The sequence below is a fragment of the Acanthopagrus latus genome, chromosome 9 (assembly GCF_904848185.1).
Source record: "Acanthopagrus latus isolate v.2019 chromosome 9, fAcaLat1.1, whole genome shotgun sequence".
In the NCBI taxonomy this organism is placed as follows: Eukaryota; Metazoa; Chordata; class Actinopteri; order Spariformes; family Sparidae; genus Acanthopagrus; species Acanthopagrus latus.
The window spans coordinates 21353811-21371865 of record NC_051047.1 but is presented as its reverse complement, the minus strand read 5'-3'; the positions used below and the strand labels follow the sequence as shown (position 1 = coordinate 21371865).

At 39.7% G+C, this 18055-nt stretch overlaps 1 long non-coding RNA gene across 1 annotated transcript in view; it reads left to right on the top strand.

Moving 5' to 3' along the window:
• LOC119026052 overlaps positions 1-18055 on the top strand; it is a 19617-nt gene extending 1562 nt beyond the window's left edge. The window contains exons 2-3 of the long non-coding RNA XR_005076998.1: positions 4291-4364; positions 17631-18055. This is a non-coding gene — a long non-coding RNA (uncharacterized LOC119026052). The remainder of the gene's footprint in view (positions 1-4290; positions 4365-17630) is intronic.

Here is an 18055-nt window from a genome sequence, read left to right as displayed (position 1 = left end):
ACTGCTATAATAATAATAATAATAATAATAATAATAATAATAATAATAATAATAATAATAATAATAATAATAATAATGATAATAAACCATGAGTGGGGTGCCCTGAGGATAATATTATCTTCATCTTGTTTCTTTTAGCCAAATAATGTACCCAAGAAAAAGACTGTAGGTCTAATCAGGGTACTTTTACCTGACAACTATAGTTCTTCACATTACTCCAAAAACCTCACACGCTGAGTATTCATGCAAAATGCGTACAAAAATGGATAACTGCTATTTTAAGACATCAAACACTGCATATAATACTTACAAATACACATATTACATATCTATAACTTTGAAAGGAACCATTCTACACAATGAGAATCTTAATTTTGTTTTGTTATCGTAAGTAAGTTTACTGTTGACACTTTAGAAACTGTGAACTTTTGGCACCTTTTTTTTTTTTTTTTTTTACAAGAAAACATTACTTTCAGCAGGCGTTTGCTTCCTTGTAGAGAGCCAAAGTTGTGCCCCTTCCAGTGAACCCCATGCAAACATTCTATGGTGGTGAATAGAGAAAGACAAATATTTTTATTCATCCGGCTTGAATTGTGCCATGAACTACACATATGATGTTGGTCATTTAAAAGGTAATTTTTCAAGTCAAGAAAGGCAGTTTGTTATTATTGAATTATCTAGTTTTGTGTTAAACTACATTGTCTCGCTCAACTCACATCACCAAATCCGACATGGTCAACTTTGTACAGAAAAGTACCAAGAAAAGATGAAAATCACAATAAATCTGGTCATATCAACAGCTGAAAGGGTAGTTTGTCAGCTCTACAGTGTTCATGGGTTTTGGCTGTTCAATGAGATGATGTCACTCACACAAAAAACTGCAACTTTCTTGACTTGAAAATCTTTTTAATCGACAAACACCATATGTGATCAATACATTATTTGTCTCTCTCCATTCAATAAGATAGTGGATACTGGAACGGGTGTGATTTCAGCTCTCTATAGGGCTATTTTAAGAGTATGTGTTGCTTTTTTGGGGCCCAGATTAGAATTTGGAATACATGTCACAGTTTATTGGAAAGTGTTGCATATACGTGTTGTTAAGACATATCAATATTTTGTCAATATTCAATATTCAGAGAATTTGATGTGGTCTCCATACTAATTTTTTACAGCTTGGTATACCAGTATCTGCTACGGTTTTTCCTCTCTCGTCTTTGACAGCGAGTTGACCTACACCCTCACCTGTGTGGTTCACACATCGCCCCATTTACATCTTCCAGAAGTAAATTAACTCAGATGCTGTTGTGCTTAACACACAGTAGCCTGGCCTTGCTATATTTTGCTTTTAATAAAATACAAACATTTTTCTGCCCTCAATGTCGTGTACATTTCCCCCATTGGTGTTGAATATATGTTTTTTTGTATCGCAGTTGGAAATTCCAGTATGTCGACATCACCAGCTGATGTAGACACACACCACCGCTGGCTCGTGTAAGAGAATAAATGTAGTCGTTAACAGTCGCATGAGAGTCCCCATGTAGGAAGAGACGCAAACAATGTGTATGTCGGGGGAGGACGTGTGCTCATCATCGGCCTATTATGTGCCAATAATAGTCCATCTTCATGTGCTGGAGACAGAGAAAAAAATAAATAGAGAAGGGAGCCTTGATATAATGTAGCTTACATGATAGATGAAAACCCCAACTGCAGCTCATTCTCAGCCAGCCTTCCACACTGTCTCTTCTGTCTGCTTCTGATGTTTCTCGTCCAGCAAACACAAAGCAGCTTGGGGTAAGCCATTCTCTGAAACAATACTCTGTAATGGCTCCCTGTGGGCCTGTGATAACTAATTCCCTTTCAGATGGATGGACACTGTTCTGCAGAATGAGCGATAAATGGCTCCTCTGCACCAATCAGTCTACATTCACGGACAAAGTGCGGCACAGTCTGTGAATGTTTTTTTTTTTTTTTTTGCGCTGCATTGTGACACCAAACACCGAAATGTATGCGAAACAGTTTGGGTTTGGTTAAAAAAAAAAAAAAACTGTAAACACAGCAGCAAAATGTCACATTCTGATACTGAAGCCCACATCAAATGTCCTTAATATCATAGTTATGATACCCTGACCCTTCTTGAAGTGGGAGGAATGGATGATAGGATTGCAGTTGAAGAGATACGGGAGGATGCTTATCAGGAGTTTAAACCAGTTTAATATAAGGGCAGGGGAAACAGGCTTCAGTGAAATTGTCTGCAGACAACATGGTCCAAGAATAGGAAGGCTGAGGAGCGATCACTTATTTGCATTTACCTGCTATTCGTTTAATTGGCTCGTGTAGAGCGCACTGTGAGCACCTAGTTTCAAATCAGTTCCATCACACATTTCTTTTCAATTCTCTCCCGGCCTCAGAATGAATAGCACTGAATACCTGTTTTGTGTCTTTTTGTCCCATTTGATACGTTCACAGCGCCCCTCTGCATGAATATCTCCTTAAACAATGGCCGTGACAGTCCTCTACCTCCAGTCTACAATACAGTTCTAATTAAGAGGATCTCCAAATACCCCTGATATTATTCCTGACAAGTATTCAGTGCCTTCAGTGATGAAGACTGATACGGACAGAACTTATGAGCAGGAGGAGAAAAAAAAGGCTATGGTGACAAGACGAGCCCCGCGGTGACCTTATCAGAACGTGGCCATACAGATGTCGAGAGAAAAATTGAGTCTGAAATTAGTCACACTTTTTTTTGCCAGTGTCTTGGAAATAAAGCCGTAATATTGAACAAAGGAGATGGTAGAAAAAAACCCAGATATTCCAATTTCATCTTAGTTGATTAAATCTGTGTCATAAAATATATGGTAATACCCAAACGTTGAGTGGACGGATATGGAAAATGTCTATTAGCTGATCAGATTATTAGAGGTCCTGCAGAAAAGTTCTGTCTCAACTATGTGGTTTTCACACCAAAAATCTATTGTTGCGATTAACAGCTAATGCAGAAAAACCCACAATATGATTGAGTCGCATTTTGGAGTATGAGCCTCCTGTTTTTAAAGTAATGTATCCTTTGTTCTCATCTATGATTGATTCCTGGATGATGGTTGAATTTTATCACAAAACTGTGATTTTAAAGAAGCCCTTGATGTTGGCTCTGAGGGACAGACACCAGAATGCGACATTCGCCAGAGATCTTTGAGATAAATGGAGGTGTTATTATTGTCAAAACATATTTTATCTCTGTAATAATAAAAAAAAGCATACCACCAAACAACAAAATAAGCCCAAAAACATGGCTTTAAAAGGCACTTATTATTCATAATTTACCTTGGTGCTACTAGAATAGGTTTACATGCTTTAATGCTAAAAAAAAACAAAAAAAAAACCACATCAGTTTTGTCATACTGTCCAGTGCAGCATCACTGTATTCCCCCCTCTGTCTGAATTACTCTGTTCCAGCGCCTGGCTCTTTAAGTCTGCTCTGATTGGTACGCTGGCAGATGCCTGAGCCAGCACTGCTAACAGCAACACCAGAGCAACTGGGCTGATTTTTTTTTCCTTGCACTAAGCATAAAGTGTGCAAATGTGTGAAATGGTGCCGTAGTACTGATGAGGTGTTTCAGGCACTTCAGGAGCAGCGTTTCCTGTGGGAGAGAAGAGCGTCTGTTGGTGGAGACTTTGACCTTTTTAACTTTCAAGACCTTTTCCATGTAAAATAACCTATATAAAACACTGAAAGAAACAATTATAGGTCTCCTTTTACGTGTTATAGCAGTTTTTTTTTTTTTTAATGAGGAGATGGTTCTGGAACATGATGAATCCAGTCCAAACATGAAATGCCAATTATTCTGTAGACTGTCATTAACATTGTCTACTGCATCACCTTGGATCCCCTTGCCAAACTAATCACTGGTTGACAGAGAAGGTACGGAATATTTCATGAAAAATATGCAAAGTGGAAAACGAGTCTTTCCTTTTCACTGGGAAGATCAGTTTTAATCCAACTTGTCCTTAACCTTATTTCAGTCAGGATGAGAATTTTGTGTCACTCACACTGATTTGAAATATGCACACCTTCTCATCCACTGCTTGTATTAATGAAACCGAAGTCTACCAACTGTACATGTCACATATTAATATTTATCATTTGCTTTCATAAGCGACAATAAGTTGCTGTGAGGTTTAGCGCTAGCATCAGAGATGCCAGTTCTGGCATGATGACCTCCGCCAAGGAGGTTTTGTTTTCACCTGCCTGTTTGTTGGGTTTGTTGACTGGTTGTTTGTTCTCAGCAGGAAGGACTGCACGAACAGATTTCCGCGAAACTTGGATGGAGGACGGGTCCAGACTTCTTTCAGACATTCTTGTAAGTGAGAACCTAAGATTTCAGATTTTCCTCATAGTTGTAGATATGATTTGGTTAATCACTCACATTTCCATAATAACACAACTAGACTGGCTCAGAATCTTCCTTTGAATGAAACATCCCATGGTCAGTTTTTTGCAAACATTTCATTGCCTCAGGGAAGCCTGGACTCCACTATTATCTTTATGAAACTGGGGTAGTCTTAAGTGTGCAACAGAAGTTGAATTCATGCAGCATTTCTGTGTTTACAGTGTTGTCAATTTTCGCACATTGGCTGCCAGTCAAGTGTTGAAGTGCTCATAATCTATCGACAGATTTCCTGAATAACTTCGTGCATAATGAGTTTGAACCAGTGAAATCTCTCTTTAAAAAAAAAAAAATACCATGCTTACAGTCTTTTAATCACAGTTAATACTCTGTTGGATGTGTGACACAGTGTCACATTGAGGTTGACTACAGTTATGCAGAAAATTCACCTTTTTGAATTACACTGATAATCCTGGCCTTCACACACACTGTCTGACGCAGGGTTCCTTTTCATATAAGAAATGAATAAATTCTTGTTGCATGCCACTAGTGAAGGTCTGTGTTTGGATTTTGTTAAAATCATTGAAAGTCCACAACACAAAACCACTCTCAGTGCCCCTATTTAAAATGTGCAGCTCCATTGAGCCTGAGCACTGGACCGGGACTCCTATACTTAGATGTAATCATTGAAAAGCTTTAAAACCTTTTTTTCCCAGTCTAATGTGCGAGACTGTCCCTGTAATGAAAAGAGATTTTGCCTAAATTTCAGCTAACTGAGCTGTTCAGTAGCAGAGTTCAGTGAGCTGGAGTAGCAGAGTTTCTTTATGCTGTATTATACTTTGTGAAATAAAACAAGCGGATGACCTAGAAAAAAAAAAAATGTTTTTGCATGTGAAATTAGATTTTGTGTCCTAATGACAACCTGTGATTGATTCTGAAACAGGGAGGAAACTGGACCTGTTTAAAGAATGTGACAGTTCAGAACACATGTTCGCAAAATGTATGATGTGCCAAATATCTCCAGGATTATAACACCTGAGCATCACACCAGTGTTGAAAGAAAATTAACTGCGAGGAGAGCGAAAGAGGGAGAGTGTAATGAAACTCCAGACAAGATTGAACTGCACTTTTTTTCCCCCCTCCATTTTCATTCTCCTTAATTAAGTGCTTTCTATGTTTTCCTTCCCAACAATCGTTGAGCCCTTTCAGGATTTTGACAGGGCTGATTATGTAGCATGAAGCAGATGCTCTGTTGCCAAGATGTCCATTGACAATTATTGCTATTCTTCATAGCTCATTTCCCACGGAGCACTGAGAGAAATTGCACACTGGCTCCATGTTATTAATAGTGCCGCTCGGTATGGAAATGAGACGCTAATTTAACCAAAATGTGCCATTTTTATTCTGGCTTGATTATCAAATGAACTATGGCATCCTTGAAATACTGTATTACAGTTATTAGAATTAAAATGAAACGTTTTCAACCACATTCTTCCATACTGCCTTTGATTAGAGAGAACATATCTAATGTGATGATTTGTCTGTGAATATTGGTGCCGTTGACAAGCTGATCTCGTGCCGCGCCGCTTGAACGTTTGTCCACTTGTTAGGGTGTTGGTGTTAATCAAACAGCAAAATACAATCACATCTGGTTAGCCACAGTGGAATACAGTGCTGGAAGTGAACAGCACATTGTTGACTATTTTAAAGTAACTTTAAAGGATTTAAAGGGAAATTTGTGTATTTTTCTTTAATAGCGAGTTTTATCAGATCTACATCACAATTGGCAAGTTTGTTGCTGAAAACTCAAAAAAGCTTTGAATCTGGTGCAATTTAGACATGCGACACTAGGGGCGTCAAGAGTAACCAGTACTGACGATGACTGATATTGTGTTAATGATAAGTGCATGATAATGTCCTGTAAATGGTACAGTGCGGGGCGATGGTAGCTCAGTGGGTAGTCGGCTAGTGATTGGAAGTTTGCTGGTTCAAATCGCGGCTCGGGGCTCAGCTGAGAGCTGCATGTTGAAGTGTCCTTGAGCAAGATACTGAATCCCCCATTGCTTGTCAGTGAGGGCACTGCGATTGGCTGGCGACGTGTCCAGGGAGTACCTTGCCCCTGAGAATTTGACAGCATTTTCCCCCTTAATTTCTCTGCGTATTGCAATAATATCATTATCGTAAATTATTTCTGGCCATGTTGATCATCTAGTTAAAATGATATTGTGACAGCACTGTGTGACATTTTCAGAAACATACATTTGTAAACAGTCAGTGCTGCCTTGTGCAGCAGTGCACCTTCAGGGCTCTGCAGACTGAAGCTTTGCTCGCACATGATCACCCTTGCGTGATCACAGACATAAAGAAAATGGACCTGCTGTAGAAGCGCGTTACAGTGAAAAAGGAAAAGCAGAAGGTTAAACGAGTCTGGAGGAGTGGGGAGACGCGATCAGCACGGGAACTGGAGGTGAGATTTAAACAGTAGTTCGCTAGCTAACGTTAGCCTCGAGGGCTAGGATGTTTACCGCCGCGTGGCAGCACCACCAGCTGCTCTGGGACGCCTCTCTCACTGGTTCTTGTGGTCCGGTTCTGAAAGAACCGATGTAATCATCCAGATTTTGAAATCGTAAACATGTTTGATATGAATTGGGGCGGCTCCGATGAGTCTGTGACAGCTCAGGAGGTTTGAGATTGGATCTGTAAACTCCTCACAACCGAGATAATCTGTGGTGTCCAACAGTAAACATCAGACACATTGATGAATTCAAAATCTACAGTTTCTCTCATATTATGCACTTGCTTCAGTAGTACAGTTCACACGGTATTAGGACGATGACACGTCTGGCTGTGTTAGTACTACTGTTACGTTGTCACTCTTTGTTGTGATGTGTGATTATTTTAGCATAAATAATAAAGACAAAGGTATGAAACTTGAACAGGAGCAGCATTGTTGTGATCACCTGAAGCACTGTAAACGATTTTGAGATCAGTAAACACAACCAAAGAGTTATCCATGAGATGTGTGTCTATATAAAATACAGATTTAACATTCACATTGCAAGTTATCTTTCCTGGAAGAAACATAGGTACGACAAAGGAAAAAAAAAAGAAAAAGATATTGGAAACTGATTTTTCAAATATTTTGTAACACGGTAACAGTTGCGTAGCGAGGATGTTGAATCTGAGCGTTGGTTGTACAGTCAGCGTCTCGTATTTGCAAACAACGCGCCGTCTGTCACGTCAGAAGTGAGGATGATTGGGTGCGAGAGCTGAGGGAGAGAGGGAGAGAGGAAGACATCATGACTTGATGACGAGGTGTCTCATTTCTCAAGCAGGGGAGCTGATGATAACCTGCCGTTCTTCTGGTCTGCTACACCTGCACACTAACTGGCTGCTGGGACCGGCTCCTTCCTGACAAGCTGCTGTCTTCTCTGCCCTTTCATCTCCTCGCTCCACAAAAGAGAGTTTAGAAGTCTTTTATCTGTGCCTGGGGGTACACTTCCTTGTCTGCCAAGAGAGGAAATCAACCAATTAAGCCTGTGGTACTATTCATATGAACCATGCATCACAGGAAGGGCTCTAAATGTGTGTGTGGTTTTTTTTTTTGTCAGTTTTTCACTCTGCATAATTGGCAAACCTCTTTTAAGTCGGTGAAGAACTTAAATAGTAAAATTTAACAAAACCTGTTGTTTCACTGTATGTAAATGTGGATCTTGTTCTGTAAACTCAGTGTTATAGTCTGAATTAATAAGAGAGCTCACTCACAAATGTTTAGGACATATATAGTCTTTTATCGCTTCTTTGATTTTTATTTCTAAACCAAAATTATGTTCGCTTTTTTTTCCCCCCCAAAATAAGATATGCCTTTTAGGTGTAATAAGAAATTGCAGTCTCTTTCCCTTACTCATAACCAGGCTGACTGGTGTATCATCACATGAAAAACAGGAAGTAAGAGGAACATGCGTTGCACCCACAGGTATTGCGGATGTTGTCAGACCTGCACTTTTGCACAAACGTGACTCCATCACCCCACACTTTTTCCTGAGGTAGCCATTCATGAAACGAAAATAGATTCAATAATGATGATTTAACATCCATCTGGCAAATCACAGCCATTTGGCCAATCCACCGGGTCAGGGAACGGTCAGTAACAGGACTGGCTGCATTATAATTCTGTGATATTGGAGAAAAAAAAAAAACACTCTGGATTTATTGTATTCCTTCACGAACCAATCACGATCTACTTTGGGCGATCGTCTAAGCCTACAATGCAGCAATGGTACGCCTGCAAATTAGTGTCAAGGGGAACTGGATGCGGTTTAACATTTGCATGTGCAGGTTGCTAGCTTTGAGAGATTGGTCTTCTTATTTCCTGCTGAGATGGAGATATGGAACATGCTAACACACTGATAGTGTGAGGGGAAAAAAAATTACTTTTTTGGCTTCATCAGTTGGGCATCATGTACAGTTAGCAAAGCATGCAGGCATTTGATTGATACTGATAACTCACTGCTCCCAAAATATCCAGTTTAATATCAGTCTGTGGATCCAGAGTCCCATATTGTTATTTGGCCTTTATAAGACTTAATAGCTTTAATATTTTTCATAGATTCATATTTGTTGAATTATATTAGTTGACCTTACATCTTAAGATGTGCGTTGTCAGCCATTGGTAGGCTCAAATCAACAGTCTACACCCGGACTATGCAAGAGTTAACAGCCAGGTGTGCATTCAGAGAAGCAGGGGATTTTGTCATTCATCCGCCGTGATGACATTGAGAACAACTCAAAGGTATGAAACGTCTGTTTAACCAGCATAGATGATGTTATTGTGCAACTTCGTCAGCTTACATTAGTCATTTAACATTAAATAAAGTAGGCTATCCTAGTTGTTGTGCCAAGCAACCGTATGCAAACTAATGGTAGCTGACATTATTTACGTAGAAAAAAGAAGTCTACCCACCTTTAAACTGTATTCTTAGATACTGGATATTTGATATGGTTTTAAAAGTGATATCATCTTAGAAATAAGAAAAAGATAATTAAAGTCTTAGTGTTTTTGGGAATGGTGTGGTTCAACAATATACATTTTGAACTCAATATCAGTTGCCTATGGTGGTGAAGAAAATGTAGAAAAGCACCGGTATTATTTGATTACGTGGCTTGGAGACTGGGTTGGGGGGTTGATGCCCCACCTCTGGAACCACCACACTTTTAAAATTGCTGCCCCAATCCCTCTTAACAGGGACATCATGGTGTTCAAGCAGACTAGAATGCATGTGAACCTGACATCCTCGAGTCCTCTCTCCTACTTTATATTTCCTGTTACTGTCTACTTATAATCGCCCAATGAAGGTGAAATGCCATTTAAAAAAATATTGCACCTAAAGCTTTAAAATGTTCCTCTTCAGGGATGGTACTTGAAATGCTCGGTACTCCCTCCGCCTCACTTGCTCTCTTGTATTCACTCCTTGTATATTTCATTTGCAAAGCACACAGCCGTGCTCCAAAGAGATACCCAGAATGGATGCATTACTGAGAGACTGTCGGTGAGCAATTGCTGATCGAGGCGGGTGATAAAGAGAGCCGGGCTGTCTGAAACCTGAAAAAAGAGACTGGAGAGAGTCATGGAGCATACAGACCAGGAAGGTCACCAGCTGCCAACGACGGGCCAGACCATCTCCACAATGTCCTCGGCTTCTCCTCTATTTACTGACACTCGGGACATTGGGAACACGCGGTGAAGGAGTGTGTAAGGAGGAAGAAAAAGTGTGTGTGCTTAGGACAAAGAAAACTAATACTTCCACACCTCATGGACGGCAAAAACTAAATCCACATAAACACAAGGCTGATTCCAAATCACGACTCAATGATCTTGGCCTTCACACTTAAACGCCGCAAGTGGATTGATTAGAAGATATGCAAACGCGATAATCCGCTGGACATCCTCACTATCGCTTCTTTTGCATATGGTCATTTTAAGGACGCGCTTATCTCTGGCAGCCAAATTTACCATGCTAATAGATTTATTTCCTTACAGCCCTTGACAATCAGCCCCCAATACATTTGCATTTGTCTGGGGAGCAGCACCTTAAAAAGTCTCACTTTGTAAAATTTGCGTTTCCCTTGAATAGATCGTTGTTTGTCGAGCTCACATAAAGGTTTACTTTTTTTTTTTTGCCGGAAGCATCCTGTGCATGTCATGAATCATATTTTTCAAAAGGATTTTACATTTCATTCCTCTGTCATCTCATTACTTGACAGATGACTGGATCTGATTTTGGATCTCGTTTCCTGTTCTAGCCAGCAGGCTTTCAGCAGTGTTTAGTCACTTATTTATCTGCAGGCTTCCCCCAATCACATTTTCTAGGCAGGTGCATGGCTGCCCTCCACAAATTACGTCCAGGATAATTTCATATTGATTAATGCAGATGCGTTCCTCTTGGCTCTCATACCCTACCTGCAGTCTATTTGGTATAAATTACTGAAGCCATTTTGCTGCACAAAGCCAGCCCTCTCCAATAAGGTGCTGGCTCATGTGTCGACTGGGGCCCCCAAACTACCCCTCTGCCTGCAGGAACCACTAAAGCTTTTAATTGCCTTCTGTGCAAATGGTCCTTATGCACTTGATAAAGTATCTGGAAAGTCAGGCGCCGGTTGCTAGAGGCTTAGGGGAGTCTGTGCACTTGCAGTATGTGTGAACAAGATAGAAACTGTGTGTGAGAGATAGGCTGAGAAAGAAAGAGAGTGTGATACGAGTATATAGATAGTGAGACTTAGTGACGGCTGGTTGGTGAATCCTCTCCATGATATTACAACCTTTATGAGTGGGGTGTTAACGTTACCCTTTATGAGTGCGGTCACCACTCAGCAAAATACTTGAATGAGCCAGCAAGTGGCCCACAGGATTATTTTCTTCTGTGTACATTTGCTACAGTAGAGTGGCTGATAACCCTGGGTAACGCGATAAACAATCAAAGTGCGGCTTCAGTGGAAATGATTGCATTCTGTGCGCTGCCCCAGAGATGGGGGCCATTATTAACTTGGGTCCTGTCCTGACAATGCTATTTTCTGGAAGGTAATTGCAGATTCAGATCTCTGAGAGGGCCTGACTGAGACTAAATGCCACCTCTTTAATTATGGTCTCCTCCACGTCTCCTCTATTGAGCCGCGGAGATGTCTATCGCTCCACGGGATCCTGGGGAAAATGACTCTAATGGGAAATGACCAGTGTCTGGGAAGCCGGCTCAGATTAGAAGCGACGTTTCTAATTGATGGCTAAAGAAATCCCTGGCCGGATGACTGGGAAAAGTCACTTTGGAGCAAATGTAATTGGTGTGATTGGAATTCTAACAAGAATCTGTGGATAATCTCTCCTGATTTAAGCTTGTGCCAACGCAGACAACACACTCAACAAGAGGCAGCACAGTATGGACTATATAGGAATTCAGAGGTGTGACGGTCATTATGCTTCTTACTGTATAAGGTCAAGAGGACAGAAAGTCTTGTCAATGCACTACATCTATTTCAAGGTGACTGCAATGTCACGGCACATGGAGATGGATACGGATGGGACCATGTGAAGTAGAAATCAAACATTCTGTGTATCTTTCATAGCCAGTGTTTAAGGGCTTTCAGGTAAAGATGTGCCCACTATAGAACAGTGTTATCAGAAACAAAAGTCATGTTTCTTGACAGGTAGTGACATCAAGTGGCTGTAGTGGTTCTGATGAAAACAAAGGAGGAAGTCAGGCAACGTTGTGTAACGAGCTACCACACAGACTCAAGGTGAGGCATTGTTGTTTAGGTTAAACAAGCGAAGAACCACCGTAAAACCGAAAGTCACCAGTGAGTTTTTTTGAAACTTATCAGTGTAGTAAAGCAACATCACCTACATAAGATCTGTAAGGTAGGTACAGTCGTAACCAAAGCAACGTGAGTAGTGTAGTGAATTCAACCAAAAACTACGGTGGCCCTGAGAGCTCACAGCACTGCAATTTAATATAACACATGCAAAAAGACAAAACACAAGCAAATTAAGAAAACGTCTTCATCAATTTGACAAAACGTGCAGCATTTAGAAAACGCGCTGCAAAGGCCACAACGCAACACATTAGGAAAAAGCAACGTAAATAGACCGCAACACATCGGAAGTGTTTCCAGTCACTTCCAGACACTTTTTCGTTTTTTTTAATGTTTCCAGAGGACACTGTGATGCACACATCCGGACACGCTTGTTGTTGAAGCAGATTTTGAGTCACAGCACTATTAAGGTACTTTTACTTGCTTTTTATCACATTTTCCAACATCCTTGACGGAAAGAGAACCTCAATAGCACTGTGACTAAAAATCAACAACTCTTCCGTTGAATTGTGGTCTATTTGTAATAATAATAATAATAGTAATAATAATAATAATAATAATAATTATTATTATTATTTCTATCTATCCTTAAGTAAACTGTTAACATATGTGGGAACTATCATAATATTAGAAAACACTGAAAAGACCTTTTCCCCTTATACTGGGTTTGATTTCGTCTGAACTCAGACGCGACTTCTTTCTGTTACCTTTCCCTTGTATTGGGCACATACTTATATCTGCAGTAACACCTTGTGCATCGTCTGTGTCACTAGACCTTTAAGACTGTCTGCAGCCGCCTGTATTGTGGATGTTCACCGGCTCTTGAATCCATCACTGCTTTCTGTCAGTGGTAACAAATTTGCTGCTCTTTTCCGACTGTCCAGTCATTAGTTGACATTCTGGAGCAGGGCAGCAGGATCTCTGAGGTTCTCCAACTGGTGCGAAATGTTGAAATGACAAAATAATAACAACATCTGTCTTGTGTCCAGGGGTATTGACATAACATTACAGGTACCAAATTGTTTGTGTTGTGAAGTGTGTCTCGAAGATACCTCAAGCTTATGACTCTCAAAGCTCCAGACAGTGTCAGGGCTTCCAAGAGTTGATGGCTGATGGTCGGCTGGCAGACAAACATGTAGTGGCATTATTAGATCCGACAGTGGATACATGTGCAGGCAATAACGTGATTGTTTTTATTTTAGTGAGGTAAGCCTTGTAAAGTAACCCTTACAAGAATTCTAAGGGAAAATACACCCTATCAGCTTCAACTCAGACTGTGAGACTGCAGCAGAGAAGGGACTCTCCTCTCAGTAAGATAAACTTCAAGTGTCCAGTCATAGCAACTGTAACTAGGCATGGTATTACTAAATGGTGAACATGGTGCGGTATAGTAGAGATACTGGTGCCTAAAAAATGAAAGACTATTAATGTGAGTTCATCTGTATTAATGTAAGCCGTGACTGTTAGCAGGCCCTGCTAACAAGCTCACTATCTACAGCATCTAACCCAGCATTACCTCCAAGGCCAAGGAGCATACCATTGGATAACTACATTAAATATGATCACCTGGCTAAACACCAAAAATATATTTTTTGCTCCAGAGAGAATTTCTGGGTCATGAATATGTGTAGTAGTGTTTCTTACACTAACCCAATCAGAATAAATGTTGGCAGTGTACAGCTCTGCAAACCACAGATATGTGTAAGCCTTACTTTAAGTTTTCTATTTTATGTTGTGACAACGCTTTGCTTATGGTCTGGTTAGGTTTAGGCATTTTGTTTTTTTCGGTTAGGATTTGGAAAAGATCATGTTATTGCTTAAAGTGCCTGGTTTTGTCACCACAAACACAGATGGAGATGTCCCGATGTCGCCTCAAACATATTGAGTGGTGCCATGCTTGCAGACATTGAAGTGTGAAGTCCCTCATCAACAAATACTCTGTGATTTCACAGATATAAATGTTGAGACACAGTTTTGTCCTTATTATACTATAATACTGTAACACATAGTGCTAAAATGTGCTTAATTAGCTGATTTGCAGCAACTAATAAAGTTGATGGTCACCCGCTAGAAATGATAAACCTGCTTTTGTTTACTTCAGTCTGGAATTGAAAGAAATCCAAAACTGAAAACTCCAAAGATGTAGAAACAGGAAGACAGGGGGTGGGGCTTGATGAGTAGTCAGTTCTCATAATACAAAAGTGAAAAAGACATAAAACAATACTGTATGAAAATATGACACTGGATAATTTTGATCTGCATGGGCATCTAAAACCTACTAATAGTCTATGTTTCAAGTACAGCATTTTGAGGGTTCTCAAGCCAAAAGCATTACGTAGTACTTGGGGCTCAGTCTGGTTTCCTTTGGCTGAGAGCAGCCAGATCAAAACAAGTGTCCTGTTTGGAGTTGACATCATCGGGATCTCTGAAATCGATGGTAAGATATTTTGCCATTTGAAGATATGAACGTGCAAATTTGCGCTTAGCTTTAGTCAATGGAAACTGACCCCCTCGCTGCGAAGGCGTTATTCACTTCCAAACCTGAAATGTGTGAACTCTCCGTCTCATATGTATATATTTTGAAATTATTCTCATTTCTGCCTGCTCTCAAAGGTCAACATTCACGTCTTATTCAATGAGTATTTACTGACCTTGTCACCTACTTTGTATTGTGTGTGGACAAATGAATTAAGATTCAAGAGCCTTGGTAATGGAAAAGTGTTTTAATTTCCCCCTGACATTAAGGTGTTGTGCCTCATAGGCATGTGGTGGCACATTACTCGGCGCCTGCTCTCTGGCTCTGCCGTTGCCCCCCATGTTCCACTTAAACACTTCAATCACAGCAAAAGATCAAAGGAGCTGTTAAACTAATCAAGTGGAGACACAAGAGATGAAACTCCCCCTGTATTCAGTGTTTTTCCTATTAGCAGTCCTCTCTCTCCCTCTCTCTCTTTTTGCTCCCCTGCTATAACCCTATTAACGAACACTGTAAATTCAGGGAGGAGGTTGGCTGGCTCAATTGTCTGCAACATATACAGAGCAAACAATGATCCTAAACAAATGGGCGTGTATCCTCTAAGAGCTGCATTATTGAACAAGGAGCGAGAATCATCTTGGGAGGGTTCTTCCTCCTCCGTACTTCGCCATCCTCCTCTGCAATAACCTCACAGTCTTGTGTAGTAGCGTGTATAGTTTTACAATAAATGTACTTATGGCTATTATCGGTGACAGCTCTATTAAAACAGAATGTATTTAGTTCCTCAGCGGCTGGTAGTTACATTAGATCAAAAGAATGCATGTACTTTCTTGTGATATTAAATTCTTATTACACAAATAGAGTCATCTGCAACAATGGAGTCACACTTTACAATGAGGTAAACAGAAACGTAATGGAAAGAGAGAGGAATGACTTGATGATTAGTTGATCTTTATTGAGTAATTCCTGAGCTCCTAGAGAATAGACCGGGTGATATATAGTGAACTAGACTATTAGGTAATAATTACTTGATAAATATCTGTAATTTGCCATGCTGACCACTTTCTTTGTGAGTTGTTCCTGATTAACTATGAACCAGCCACTGAATGGCTCAAACTAGTGACGACTCATTAATTCTTAATTACTTAAAGGTTAGTTATGCTTACTGTGCACCCTCAAGTAAAGTTAAACATAGTACTTAGTAGTTACCAATCAAACTCACTGAGTCATGATTATTAATTCATTAGTTACTCTTTTTGTGCACCTTCAACTTAAAGTCACGCATAATACTGAGTCGTTAACTAGTAGATTCGTAAATTATTGATTATTTTATCATTAGTTACTCTTTTTGTTTACTTTCAAAAAACACAACATTAAACATAATACTAAGTAGTTACCAAGCAAACTAATTAATTACGGAGTACTTAATCATTAGTTACTTTTGTTGTTCACCTTCAAGTAAAGTGATGCATAAGGAGTAGTTTTCAAGAAAACTAATTAATTATCAGTTACTTAATTATTAGTTATCTTTTTGTGTAAAAAAAAGTGAAACAACTAAGTAGTTACAAAGTAAACTAATTAATTACTCATTAATTGGTCATTTAATTACTCTTTTTGTGCACCTTCAATTAAAATGAAACACATGTTAATGAATTATCCAATAATGTTAAATTATCAGGTGGCTCCTGATTCATCCCTATATTCACTCGTCCCCCTTTTTTGTGTACCTTATTGAAATGTGCTACCGATAATGGCCAAAATATTTAGATATTTCTGACAGTAATACATTCATGAAATCAATCTGATCTATATCTCCACTCAGAGAGGTGGAGTGAGAAGTGGCACAGTGAGAGATTTCAGACTCAAGCTGAAAATGAAGCTGTGTGCTTTCATAATAAAACACTCGGAGGTTGAAGGACAGTCCTTAAGAGTCCATACCCAGCTTAATAACACCCCGGCACAGACCCTCTGCCACTTAGCTCTCAAAAGGCTGCCATATTGGATAATAACTTGTTATCAAGCAGCTGAAAGAGAGGTACATTTTGGAGGAAAAGGTCAGGGGGTGAGCACCATTTTATTTTCTCCCCGGGAAAACAATCTCAGAGATCTAACACATCTCATTTGCTCGTGTTCCAAGAAAAAGTAGTTTGATAGAGACTTTTTAGATACACAAAACAAGGAAAGGAATATGTGCATTTGCAACCTTAATACAAGCATAATTCAAAGCAGATTCAGGTTCAGTAATTCTCTTAAACTCCTGAGTGTTATGCTACATTTAATAAAGCAGGAATGCTTTCATCATTGCTGCGGGCCATTGCTCTCGTACACGGGAGCACACGATGACATCTTTGAACATCTTTTTGAGAGCTTCATCAATCCCAGATTCTTCATTTGTTTCAAGTGTGACCTATATACCGCTATCTTGTGCTACTGGTGAGAATTCATTTAGGGTTTAATGCAGAAATGTAATGTAGTGGAAACGGGGGTTAATTTGACAGGTCTTTACGTTTCAATCGCTAATTAAGTGGTTTCATTTAGGAGCCTAAATAAAGCAAACAATCAGCGAATATATGTTATTGGAGAATAAACATCGGCAGCAGAACTGAAATGAAGCAATTAATGGTGAAAGACAGAAAGTCATTAGTTTAATGGGGAAATTACAAATCAGAATACTGCCTAGGGTGTTTTTTTTTATGCTATTGTCCGTTTATTTGTTTTTTACTGATGATAAATGTGGCGGCATTAATGATAAAGACCGCGGTTCCTCTTTGTAATTTTCAGCAGGTTTCTTAACTCTGAAATCATAATTGCAACATTTGTTCTTTTATTGAATGGTGTCTGGTTGAGATTAATTCATTCATGAAACATTTTAAACAATTAACTAAATATTGCATTTTCAGGGACACTGTCTTCCAATCTGAAGACAGGGAAGACTGAGGACAACAATTAATGGCAACAAAAGTACACGGAGGGGAAGAGAAGTTTCGATCTGATTACAAAGGAGGGAAAGCAGCTCCTGACAAGTCACACAAACTCTTTGGAGCCCTGCTTTGAGTCTCCTTTTACCAGTCCTTTCACAAGGAAGTTAATGATGCTGGCAAGAAGATGAATCACCTCAGACAGCACACAGAGCAGCTCTGACAAGTGAGCACCAGCGAGTCTGACACCTGCAAGTACCAGAAGAAAGACTAATAGTCATGTCAGCTGCTACCTGTAGAGTTGAGCTATGTCTGTCTGTGCTGAAAGAAACTGTCCCTCTGATTGTAGGTGAAAAGCAGCCTGAAGGATGTGGCTGGCTGGACGAAAAAACATAAAGTCATGTGGG